This window comes from Helianthus annuus, chromosome 6, assembly GCF_002127325.2.
Source record: "Helianthus annuus cultivar XRQ/B chromosome 6, HanXRQr2.0-SUNRISE, whole genome shotgun sequence".
NCBI lineage: Eukaryota > Viridiplantae > Streptophyta > Magnoliopsida > Asterales > Asteraceae > Helianthus > Helianthus annuus.
In genome coordinates this window covers 126,224,115-126,235,108 of record NC_035438.2, presented here as the reverse complement: position 1 = coordinate 126,235,108, position 10,994 = coordinate 126,224,115, and the positions used below count along the sequence as shown (strand labels likewise).

At 39.1% G+C, this 10,994-nt stretch overlaps 2 long non-coding RNA genes across 6 annotated transcripts; both read right to left on the bottom strand.

Moving 5' to 3' along the window:
- Positions 1-291: 291 nt before the first annotated feature.
- Positions 292-2,003, bottom strand: LOC110864169. Of its 3 annotated transcripts, none has more exons than XR_002549692.2 (3): positions 1,748-2,003; positions 1,316-1,670; positions 292-375 (listed from the first exon to the last, which is right to left on the bottom strand). It is a non-coding gene; the product is annotated as an uncharacterized LOC110864169 (long non-coding RNA). The 3 variants fall into 3 exon arrangements; XR_002549693.2 differs by having other exon boundaries at positions 313-364; XR_004861569.1 differs by lacking the exon at positions 292-375 and having other exon boundaries at positions 1,169-1,670.
- Positions 2,004-6,712: 4,709 nt separating this feature from the next.
- On the bottom strand, positions 6,713-8,411 carry LOC110864170. 3 transcript variants are annotated; one of them, XR_002549694.2, is made up of 3 exons: positions 8,143-8,319; positions 7,709-8,063; positions 6,713-6,801 (listed from the first exon to the last, which is right to left on the bottom strand). It is a non-coding gene; the product is annotated as an uncharacterized LOC110864170 (long non-coding RNA). The 3 variants fall into 3 exon arrangements; XR_002549695.2 differs by having other exon boundaries at positions 6,713-6,790; XR_004859592.1 differs by lacking the exon at positions 6,713-6,801 and having other exon boundaries at positions 7,563-8,063; positions 8,143-8,411.
- Positions 8,412-10,994: the final 2,583 nt, after the last annotated feature.

The following is a 10,994-nucleotide window of genomic DNA, read 5'->3' as shown; positions in this document are numbered from 1 at the left end:
TCCTTGGGCCTCTACCCATGTCCTTGGGCCTTTGCCCACGTCATTCGTGTTATTAAAACTCATGCATGTTTCGAAAAACACTTATGTTTTTATAAAACCGGTATGTTTAGCATAACCTTTTCGTAAACCATCTGAGTTTGTTGAAATCCTGTCGCAAAATGGTTTATAAATATGCGATATTTATTTATCGAAACCTTGTGTGATTTTGCAAAACTTGCATGTCTTTCCACCCCCGAAAACATTTTATAAAAATGTAAAACAGTAAAAAGTGGGGGTTATGAACTCACCTTGATATTCCTGTGCAAAGCTAGCCTAACGTGATTCCGTAGTGTCGTTCCAAGAATGTGCATTAGCCAGCGTGCAACTATGGTATTCCTAACAGGGAATAACTTATCAGTTTCTAATATAATGACATAGTTAAACTACGTGTCCGAGCTCTACCGAGTCGTAAGTAAACGACTCTACGAAGGTGTTATCATTTTGATTCTGAAATAATCAATCTAAGGTTATTTAATCCCGTTCATAATCGGGATAAAACTAAGTCACGAAATCGATTTAGTTTTCGAGTGTTATAAGATATATATATATATATATATATATATATATATATATATATATATATATATATTATATATTTAAATATAAATATATACTTGTGATGTCGTGTTAGTCGTCGTGACTAGACATACGTAGGTGGATAGCGGTTCGTGTCGTTGTTGCCGTAAGATGGAAATAAAAGTGTGTATATATGTATACATACATTTTAAGTCGTGAGTTTGAAATATAAACTCTAAATTCAGTCGTTTGAACCAAATATAAAAATTATATTTAGTTCGTAAGGAAGTCTAAAGTCGACGTTTAAAATAAATACAAGCGATTAAATTTATTTTATAATCTAACACGAAGTAATGACTTTTGAAATAAAAATAAACATTTATATTTATTTTTATAGAAGCATTCGGAAGTATCGGGTTTGTTAACTCATAACGTCGTCAAGTAAAACGTAAGCTTATATTCATTTTATAAGAAAACTTAAACATCGATAGGTTCCATTTTTAGAATAAAATACGTTTCGTATGTCAAATTTTTACGGAAAACGGGCAGAGTTTCCTCTGTTTTTGGAATAACCCGACTATAAAAAGTCGTCATATTTTATCAAAACTCAACAATAAACCAACCACAATTATATATATCTTTCGCATAATATAACGAACGCTAAAATAAATAAACTAGAGTACGGCGGTTCAAGCTCGGTTCGCGTAGACTAAAAAAAAAACAAAGAAATCAATAAATCTCGTTATGTTTAAGTCGTTACCGGGTCCTGAGTTGACCTCGTTTGACCTGTTTGACCGCTGTTGACCCGAAACCAATCCGTTGACTGTTGTTGACTGCCCTTGACTCCTGTTGACCAGCGTTGACCAGTCAACCTGACGTGTTGACTGGTTTGACTTTGTTAACCGAGTTGAACCAAACTTACACCGAATGTGAATCGAAACCCAATCCGAGGATATCCACCACCAATCCAGCCGACATCACTGCCGTTTTCCGGCTCCACTGTCGCTAACCCGAACAATGAGTTGACTCGGTTTGACCTAGTCAACCCGAGTTAAACCAAATCAAATCTGACTTGAACCGAAGCTAAAATTCAAACCGGAACAACCACACCCCACCTGAAACATCACATTTGACTGAGAACTGAACTGATCCAAAAGAATGAGAAGGTGCGTTTTTTTTTTTAGGCGCTTACCTGAGAAGTCACGAAGTGCGGCTGTCGTCAACCAGTACAGCCACCATCGTTACCAAATCGGAATGATCAGAAGCCGGAATCACATTCAGGGAACTCGATTTAGGGGGGGTGTCGAAATCCATCGCCACCTCCACCGTGAGTAGCGGCGCAGCCGTGTCATCACGACCAGCTGCCGTCGAGATCCACCACCGCCGCCGCAGCTGCCCGTCTGCCGTCGATGTCGTCATTCTCCTTCTCCACCAGATCTCTCTCTCCCTTTCTCTCTCTCCGTGCTCCTCTCTCTTCTGTTCGTAGCCGCCGCACCACCGTCTATTCTGGCCGTCGATCATCATCAACACATCATCATCTTCGTCCTACCTCGTTACCATCATCAGAGAGACGAGGGGGTGGGTGTCGTGCGCGACCGGAGAAGAAACCGGCCGCCGGTTCCGGCTCCGATTGTCGGCTCTAGCAGGTTGAGAGGGTGAGGAGGTTGTTGTGGTGTGTGGGTGAAATATCTTGTGTTCACAGGTGGATTCGAGAGAGAGAGAGAGAGAGATACAGGAGCTGTATGTGTGGTGTGGGTATGAAGGAGATAAGTTCCCTGGTCTTTTGTCTGTGTGTTGTAGTGTGAAGGAGATGGAGAGCAACAGACGTACTGTAGTTGTGTGCTAATTATTTAGGGTATCAAAATGACCAAAAAAATTGAGATAAGGTGTTTATATAGTTAGGTTAACCAAATGGTTTAGTGGGTTGGGCCCGAGGCCCGTTAGCGGGTTGGAGCAGCCCAGTAACAATTCTGAAGCCCGTTTCTCGAACTCGAAGTTTGTATATGTCATAAATTATAATGTTAAGTCGAAAAATACTCAAAGATTTCGTTAGAAATCAATATTTGATGCGTATTTTGTCGAGTGAGTTAAAACACGTAAAATTGACTCGGTCATCATTCTTAACTCGTTTTTCGATTCATTTTCAACTACGGATAGTAAGATTTAAAAACAAAGCTAAATATATCATAATATTTCAGTTTTTAAGTTAATACGCGCATCTGATGCTTTTGTTTCGTCGTTGATTGTCGGTGCGTTACTGTTTCCGCGTTTTTCGTTCGCATTTGCGTTTGGTGTTGTTTGAGAGCATAATATTTTCGCAAAACGTAATCCATAAGTATATGTTATATGTATAAACTTTGTAATCGACGGTGTTGTCAGTAGTTTATACGGTGTCAGATCGTTTCCGTGTATCGTTCCGCAGATTTCTCCAGAAATCACCATACGCGCACTATCACGTCTGATAAGCGTTCCTAGGCATACTAAGAGCCTAATTAGGTTAATTAAGGCCTTAAACACTATTAATTATCTCCTTAATCGTTCGCTAATCACGTAATTAGATGCCGTTAATTACCGGTTGTCACATTCTCCCCCTGTTGCAGAAATTTCGTCCTCGAAATTTAGTCTATGTTATCTCCTGATCAAAGTTGTGTTGTTCGCAGGTAAGTCCGAATAATAACAAGGTAAATGACCGCGCAATCGAATCAAAACTGATTCAGATTATGTGAATGTAAGGACATTTTGCATCAATAAGAACCCAACAGTTCAACTGAGTTTGTTTCCAGAAATCGATGTCAAGTGAACGAGATGTTGTGATACTATCACCAATGTGACCAAGTTTACGGGTTTCAATAACACAGGAATATCGACCAATAGAATTTCAAATGAACATTCACAATATGCAAATCAATTTTTGAAACAATAGAATTCACTACCAACGGAAACTTGTGTTGGTTGTTGTATGATTGAAACTCGAATGTAACAAGTTCAAATAAATAGAATCATAAAAATGATTTGTCAACAATCAAACCGTTAAATGAATAAATTCAACGTGTTGAAATTATTGAATTGCAAGGATACACCGAAATGAAATTCAACCGAACCTGGTGTATCATCGTCTTAATACATAGTTGCATTAAGACTACTAAAATGATGTGTCAACGAAAAGCATATACAGTTTCGCATGAAACGACTGATCGTAATTAGCACAAGCTACAAGTTTATACCGACGCCACAAGGTGTCGTAGTGAATGAAGCAATTCAGCAATAGCGGTGATCGAACAAATATCACCTGTGTTTTGCATGAAACGCTCGATCATGATTAGCCCAAGCTACAAGTTTATACCGACACCACAAGGTGTCGTAGTGATCGAAATAATTCAATAATAGTGGTGACTGAACAAACATGACCTTGTTTTGAAATCAAGTGAGAGATTCAACGAAGTAAATCTGAATGTCTGTTTCAAACAATTCTCATAGGATTTTCAATTGAAAACGAAACAAATAAATAATGTTTTTCGATCAAAAATTGAAAGAGCAATAAATATCACAAGATGTTCGATCGATGCTGAAAGAACTGTTAAGAGGTACACCGAAATACGAAATGAATTTGTGTACCATTATCTTAACACACGATTGTATTAAGATCGCTTTAATATGATAAATCAACAAAGCGGATTTAATGTCAATAAACAAATAAATAAATAATTAAATCCGTACATGAGGTGAGCAACGAGATTAGCGCAAGCTTCAAACTTGTGAAAAATGCCACCACAAGGTGATCGTGATCAAAGAAACGATTCAATGAAGTCGAAGACCAAACAAGCATGTTATAGTTCAAAACAAATGAAGCGCTTGTTGGGATTATTTCGAATATGATGGCCTCAATCCATCATATGGAATTTTGAATCGAATATATATTACAACCAAGTTCAATCAATTGAACTTGGTTGAAATAAAATCAAACAATGAATTCGTATCTCGATAAGAAAAGTTTCGACATGGTTACAACAAAAACCATGTATACCACTCGAAAGAAAATGAGTTTTCCAAGAAATCCGTTGACTCGATACCAAAGAGTCAACATTTTGCAATAATACGGGTCGTCTAGAATACAATGCGAAGATTTAGTATAGCGAAATAATATATGAGATGTTGACAAAACAACCATTCGAAGTGAAACCACATGCGTAGCAAACAATGCATGTGTAGCGTAAGAATTTGCCAAGAATGAAGCAATTAAGTGTTCATTATCATGAAATAAAATCTTCGTGATGCAATGGCCATTAGGGGGAGTAGAAATGCAAAAATCTACTCACTAGATGCAAAAGTCGGAATTTCAATAAAAGAAATTTAAGGAACTTACCTGGAATTTCGTGTGATGACCGGTTGTTACATGACATTACCATGGAATGTCGAAAATAGCGTAATCGCCATAACAAAGTAGGGGAAATGCGAAGATGTGTGACTTCTTAGTGTGATTCGTGTCGTTTGCAGGATCACTTGCCAATTTGCCGCTTTCGATCAGTAGTTCTCCCACTGACGGGGTTAGCATCGTTGTTGTCATGCTCAATCATGTTTTCCAAAGGCCTTGCCTCGAAAGTCGTGTGTGATGTATTTCAACGTCCGCTAACGTATAGTTTAAGTTTCACGTGTATTCGCGCACTAGCGTTTCGTTCCACGTAGATTATCTGCTCGGATAATTAAAATAGCACAGACAATATAGATAATGGCGTATGCCCGAGTTGTTAGTCACGATTTCTAAGTGAGGACCCTTAATGAGTTTCGCCATTAGTTTTCCAAAGGTCCTAAATGCATGTTATCCAAAACTCTCAAAGTTTTGCTTAGTGTATCAACACAACACTTGTGTATGTTTAAAATCAAAACATTTGACTCATTGTTTTCGGCAACGGTTGGAAACCCATATTCGAGTCCTAAGCGTTCTCTATGTGTTCGAGTCTTATTAATCTAAGTCCCCAGAGGGAAGTGAGGTTAAAGCCTAGGTATCTCTACAGACCTAATTCGCTGAAACCTATAGCTCTGATACCAATCTGTCACACCCCGAAATATCAGAGCATGGCGTGACTGGACCGGTATCTTCATTGCACAGCGGAAGCAAAAAGCTAAGACTTCTAAACAATGAACGCCGCTAAGTACTCGAATTCCCATGGGTTCTCCTATTCCAACTGTTCCATATTTTTGAAAATGCAACCTGAGAAAGAACATGCGAAAAAGTCAACATAAAGTTGAGCGAGTTCATAGTTTGTTTTGAAAAGATTTAAAATAAATCTTTTTGATAACCGGTTTTAAAGTTGTTGGGAAAATGTAGTAAAATCATTTTCTTGGCATGATATATGAAAACTGTGAGTCTAGCCCACGAGAGTCTTTGTGCATTGCACGAGAGAGAATGGGCCAAGCCCAAACGAACCTTTGTAAGCAGGATCAGCGTGTCCTCTTACTTAGGTATAGTTTGAAAAGCGTTACCAAAGTTTGTAAATCGATGTATTTGTGAGTTTCAATCAAATGAATCTTTAAAACATTTGAAAACTTGAGTATCAAAAGCTGGTATGTAAGCGTCTATGAACAGATCATTAATGTTTTGCAAGGACATTAATATGTGTGGCGACATAGGAAGCACTCAACCCTAGCGGATTTCCCCCGGTTCACCCGGTTAGAACAACAAAAGCACTACATGGGCCACACAAGGACCCAAGAGTGGGGCTCGCTACACCCGATAGATCTACCACTTTTGCCCTCGGTCTTATACAAGATTAATGGCACTTAAGAGAGATTACTATTCGCTCACCTGATCTAACAGTTCATTCCCTAGCTTAATCATACCCTAGTTAACGTATAATGTGAGAGTTATTCATGTCCTTGGGCCTCTGCCCATGTCCTTGGGCCTTTGCCCACGTCATTCGTGTTATTAAAACTCATGCATGTTTCGAAAAACACTTATGTTTTTATAAAACCGGTATGTTTAGCATAACCTTTTCGTAAACCATCTGAGTTTGTTGAAATCCTGTCGCAAAATGGTTTATAAATATGCGATATTTATTTATCGAAACCTTGTGTGATTTTGCAAAACTTGCATGTCTTTCCACCCCCGAAAACATTTTATAAAAATGTAAAACAGTAAAAAGTGGGGGTTATGAACTCACCTTGATATTCCTGTGCAAAGCTAGCCTAACGTGATTCCGTAGTGTCGTTCCAAGAATGTGCATTAGCCAGCGTGCAACTATGGTATTCCTAACAGGGAATAACTTATCAGTTTCTAGTATAATGACATAGTTAAACTACGTGTCCGAGCTCTACCGAGTCGTAAGTAAACGACTCTACGAAGGTGTTATCATTTTGATTCTGAAATAATCAATCTAAGGTTATTTAATCCCGTTCATAATCGGGATAAAACTAAGTCACGAAATCGAATTAGTTTTCGAGTGTTAAAAGATATATATATATATATATATTTATATATTTAAATATAAATATATACTTGCGATGTCGTGTTAGTCGTCGTGACTAGACATACGTAGGTGGATAGCGGTTCGTGTCGTTGTTGCCGTAAGATGGAAATAAAAGTGTGTATATATGTATACATATATTTTAAGTCGTGAGTTTGAAATATAAACTCTAAATTCCGTCGTTTGAACCAAATATAAAAATTATATTTAGTTCGTAAGGAAGTCTAAAGTCGACGTTTAAAATAAATACAAGCGATTAAATTTATTTTATAATCTAACACGAAGTAACGACTTTTGAAATAAAAATAAACATTTATATTTATTTTTATAGAAGCATTCGGAAGTATCGGGTTTGTTAACTCATAACGTCGTTAAGTAAAACGTAAGCTTATATTCATTTATAAGAAAACTTAAACATCGATAGGTTCCATTTTTAGAATAAAATACGTTTCGTATGTCAAATTTTTACGGAAAACGGGCAGAGTTTCCTCTGTTTTTGGAATAACCCTACTATAAAAAGTCGTCATATTTTATCAAAACTCAACAATAAACCAACCACAATTATATATATCTTTCGCAAAATATAACGAACGCTAAAATAAATAAACTAGAGTACGGCGGTTCAAGCTCGGTTCGCGTAGACTAAAAAAAAACAACGAAATCAATAAATCTCGTTATGTTTAAGTCGTTACCGGGTCCTGAGTTGACCTCGTTTGACCTGTTTGACCGCTGTTGACCCGAAACCAATCCGTTGACTGTTGTTGACTGCCCTTGACTCCTGTTGACCAGCGTTGACCAGTCAACCTGACGTGTTGACTGGTTTGACTTTGTTAACCGAGTTGAACCAAACTTACACCGAATGTGAATCGAAACCCAATCCGAGGATATCCACCACCAATCCAGCCGACATCACTTCCGTTTTCCGGCTCCACTGTCGCTAACCCGAACAATGAGTTGACTCGGTTTGACCTAGTCAACCCGAGTTAAACCAAATCAAATCTGACTTGAACCGAAGCTAAAATTCAAACCGGAACAACCACACCCCACCTGAAACATCACATTTGACTGAGAACTGAACTGATCCAAAAGAATGAGAAGGTGCGTTTTTTTTTTTTTAGGCGCTTACCTGAGAAGTCACGAAGTGCGGCTGTCGTCAACCAGTACAGCCACCATCGTTACCAAATCGGAATGATCAGAAGCCGGAATCACATTCAGGGAACTCGATTTAGGGGGGGTGTCGAAATCCATCGCCACCTCCACCGTGAGTAGCGGCGCAGCCGTGTCATCACGACAAGCTGCCGTCGAGATCCACCACCGCCGCCGCAGCTGCCCGTCTGCCGTCGATGTCGTCATTCTCCTTCTCCACCAGATCTCTCTCTCTCTTTCTCTCTCTCCGTGCTCCTCTCTCTTCTGTTCGTAGCCGCCGCACCACCGGCTATTCTGGCCGTTGATCATCATCAACACATCATCATCTTCGTTCTACCTCGTTACCATCATCAGAGAGACGAGGGGGGTGGGTGTCGTGCGCGACCGGAGAAGAAACCGGCCGCCGGTTCCGGCTCCGATTGTCTGCTCCAGCAGGTTGAGAGGGTGAGGAGGTTGTTGTGGTGTGTGGGTGAAATATCTTGTGTTCACAGGTGGATTCGAGAGAGAGAGAGAGATACAGGAGCTGTATGTGTGGTGTGGGTATGAAGGAGATGAGTTCCCTGGTCTTTTGTCTGTGTGTTGTAGTGTGAAGGAGATGGAGAGCAACAGACGTACTGTAGTTGTGTGCTGATTATTTAGGGTATCAAAATGACCAAAAAAATTGAGATAAGGTGTTTATATAGTTAGGTTAACCAAATGGTTTAGTGGGTTGGGCCCGAGGCCCGTTAGCGGGTTGGAGCAGCCCAGTAACAATTCTGAAGCCCGTTTCTCGAACTCGAAGTTTGTATATGTCGTAAATTATAATGTTAAGTCGAAAAATACTCAAAGATTTCGTTAGAAATCAATATTTGATGCGTATTTTGTCGAGTGAGTTAAAACACGTAAAATTGACTCGGTCATCATTCTTAACTCGTTTTTCGATTCATTTTCAACTACGGATAGTAAGATTTAAAAACAAAGCTAAATATATCATAATATTTCAGTTTTTAAGTTAATACGCGCATCTGATGCTTTTGTTTCGTCGTTGATTGTCGGTGCGTTACTGTTTCCGCGTTTTTCGTTCGCATTTGCGTTTGGTGTTGTTTGAGAGCATAATATTTTCGCAAAACGTAATCCATAAGTATATGTTATATGTATAAACTTTGTAATCGACGGTGTTGTCAGTAGTTTATACGGTGTCAGATCGTTTCCGTGTATCGTTCCGCAGATTTCTCCAGAAATCACCATACGCGCACTATCACGTCTGATAAGCGTTCCTAGGCATACTAAGAGCCTAATTAGGTTAATTAAGGCCTTAAACACTATTAATTATCTCCTTAATCGTTCGCTAATCACGTAATTAGATGCCGTTAATTACCGGTTGTCACACCCCTTACGGACCGTATGGGCTTTGGCTTACGGTCCGTAAGCCCCTAGTTTGGCAGATTTACCACTTTTAGCACGTTTTTGGCACGTTTAAGCCCCGTTAACTCCATTTCAAAGCTCTAAAATGATGTTAAAGTATAGGGAACTGAAAATGTGCTCAAAATATGTCGGATGTCGGTTCGTTTGGCCGTACGGTCGCGATGTTCGGTTAATTACGACGGAATGCGCATAAGCGCGAAAGACGATCCAAATTGTGCGACGAATGGATTTTTCTCATGCCAAACACTAAGGCATAATACTAGGATGCTTACATAAATTTTTGGATGTCCGGATGTATTCAGAACGTAAGTTATGCGCGAAAGTGCAAACTTGTGCACTTTTTGACACTTTTAGCCCCTGAATGATCCAAAAGTTTGTTTTAGCATACCAAACCCCTCAAAGCCTATTTCTAAGCTATGTAAAGGATATTTATGGTATGTTTAACTTATGGACATGTTCCGGAATGTTCGTTACAGTTTAAATTGGCATACTTTCGCAGTTTGTCTAGTTTAGTCCCTGTAGGCGAATTAACTTGTTTTTGCCATACCAAAGCCTTCAAAACTTATTTCTAAGTTATGTAAAGGTTATTTAAGGTATGTTGAGTATATGTTGATGTTCCGGAGTATTTGTCGCATTAAACTGAGTACGTTTACGTACTAGTTTGCGTATAATTCTCCAGAAGGCGATGTAGAGTTTGAAATTGAACAAAAGTTAAAATACGAAAAATGTAAAACAAAATCAAACAATCATTGGGATAAAATAACATTGTTTTATTGATAATTGAACTGTTCATAATGATTACAAGCACAAATGTTACAGTCTCCCCTACTTGTGTAAATTTCGTCCCGAAATTTATTTAGAGGAAACTCGTGGAAAAAGATGCGGATATTTTGCCTTCATTTGATCTTCACGTTCCCAAGTAAACTCGGGTCCACGCTTAGATTCCCAACGAACCTTGACCAAAGGAATGCGCTTGCGTTTTAGCCACTTGACTTCACGTTCCATGATTTCCACCGGTTTCTCAACAAATTTTAGTGTTTTATCAACACGAATTTCGTCAAGCGGTATGTGGAGGTTCTCATCAGCTAAACACCTCTTGAGATTGGACACGTGAAAGGTTGGATGAACATTTCCAAGTTCAGGAGGTAACTCAAGTCTGTAGGCTACCTTACCGATTCTTTCGACGATCTTGAATGGTCCAACGTATCTAGGTGCAAGTTTTTCTTTCTTTCCAAATCTGATCACACCTTTCCAAGGTGAGACCTTAAGTAATACACGATCACCGACTTGAAAATCCAAGGGTTTGCGTTTTAGGTCCGCGTAACTCTTTTGACGGCTTCTAGCTATCTGAAGGTTATCACGAACTTTCTTAACCTTATCTGTTGTCTCTAAAATGGGGGCAGGTCCAGTAAGCTGAGCCTCGCCAAT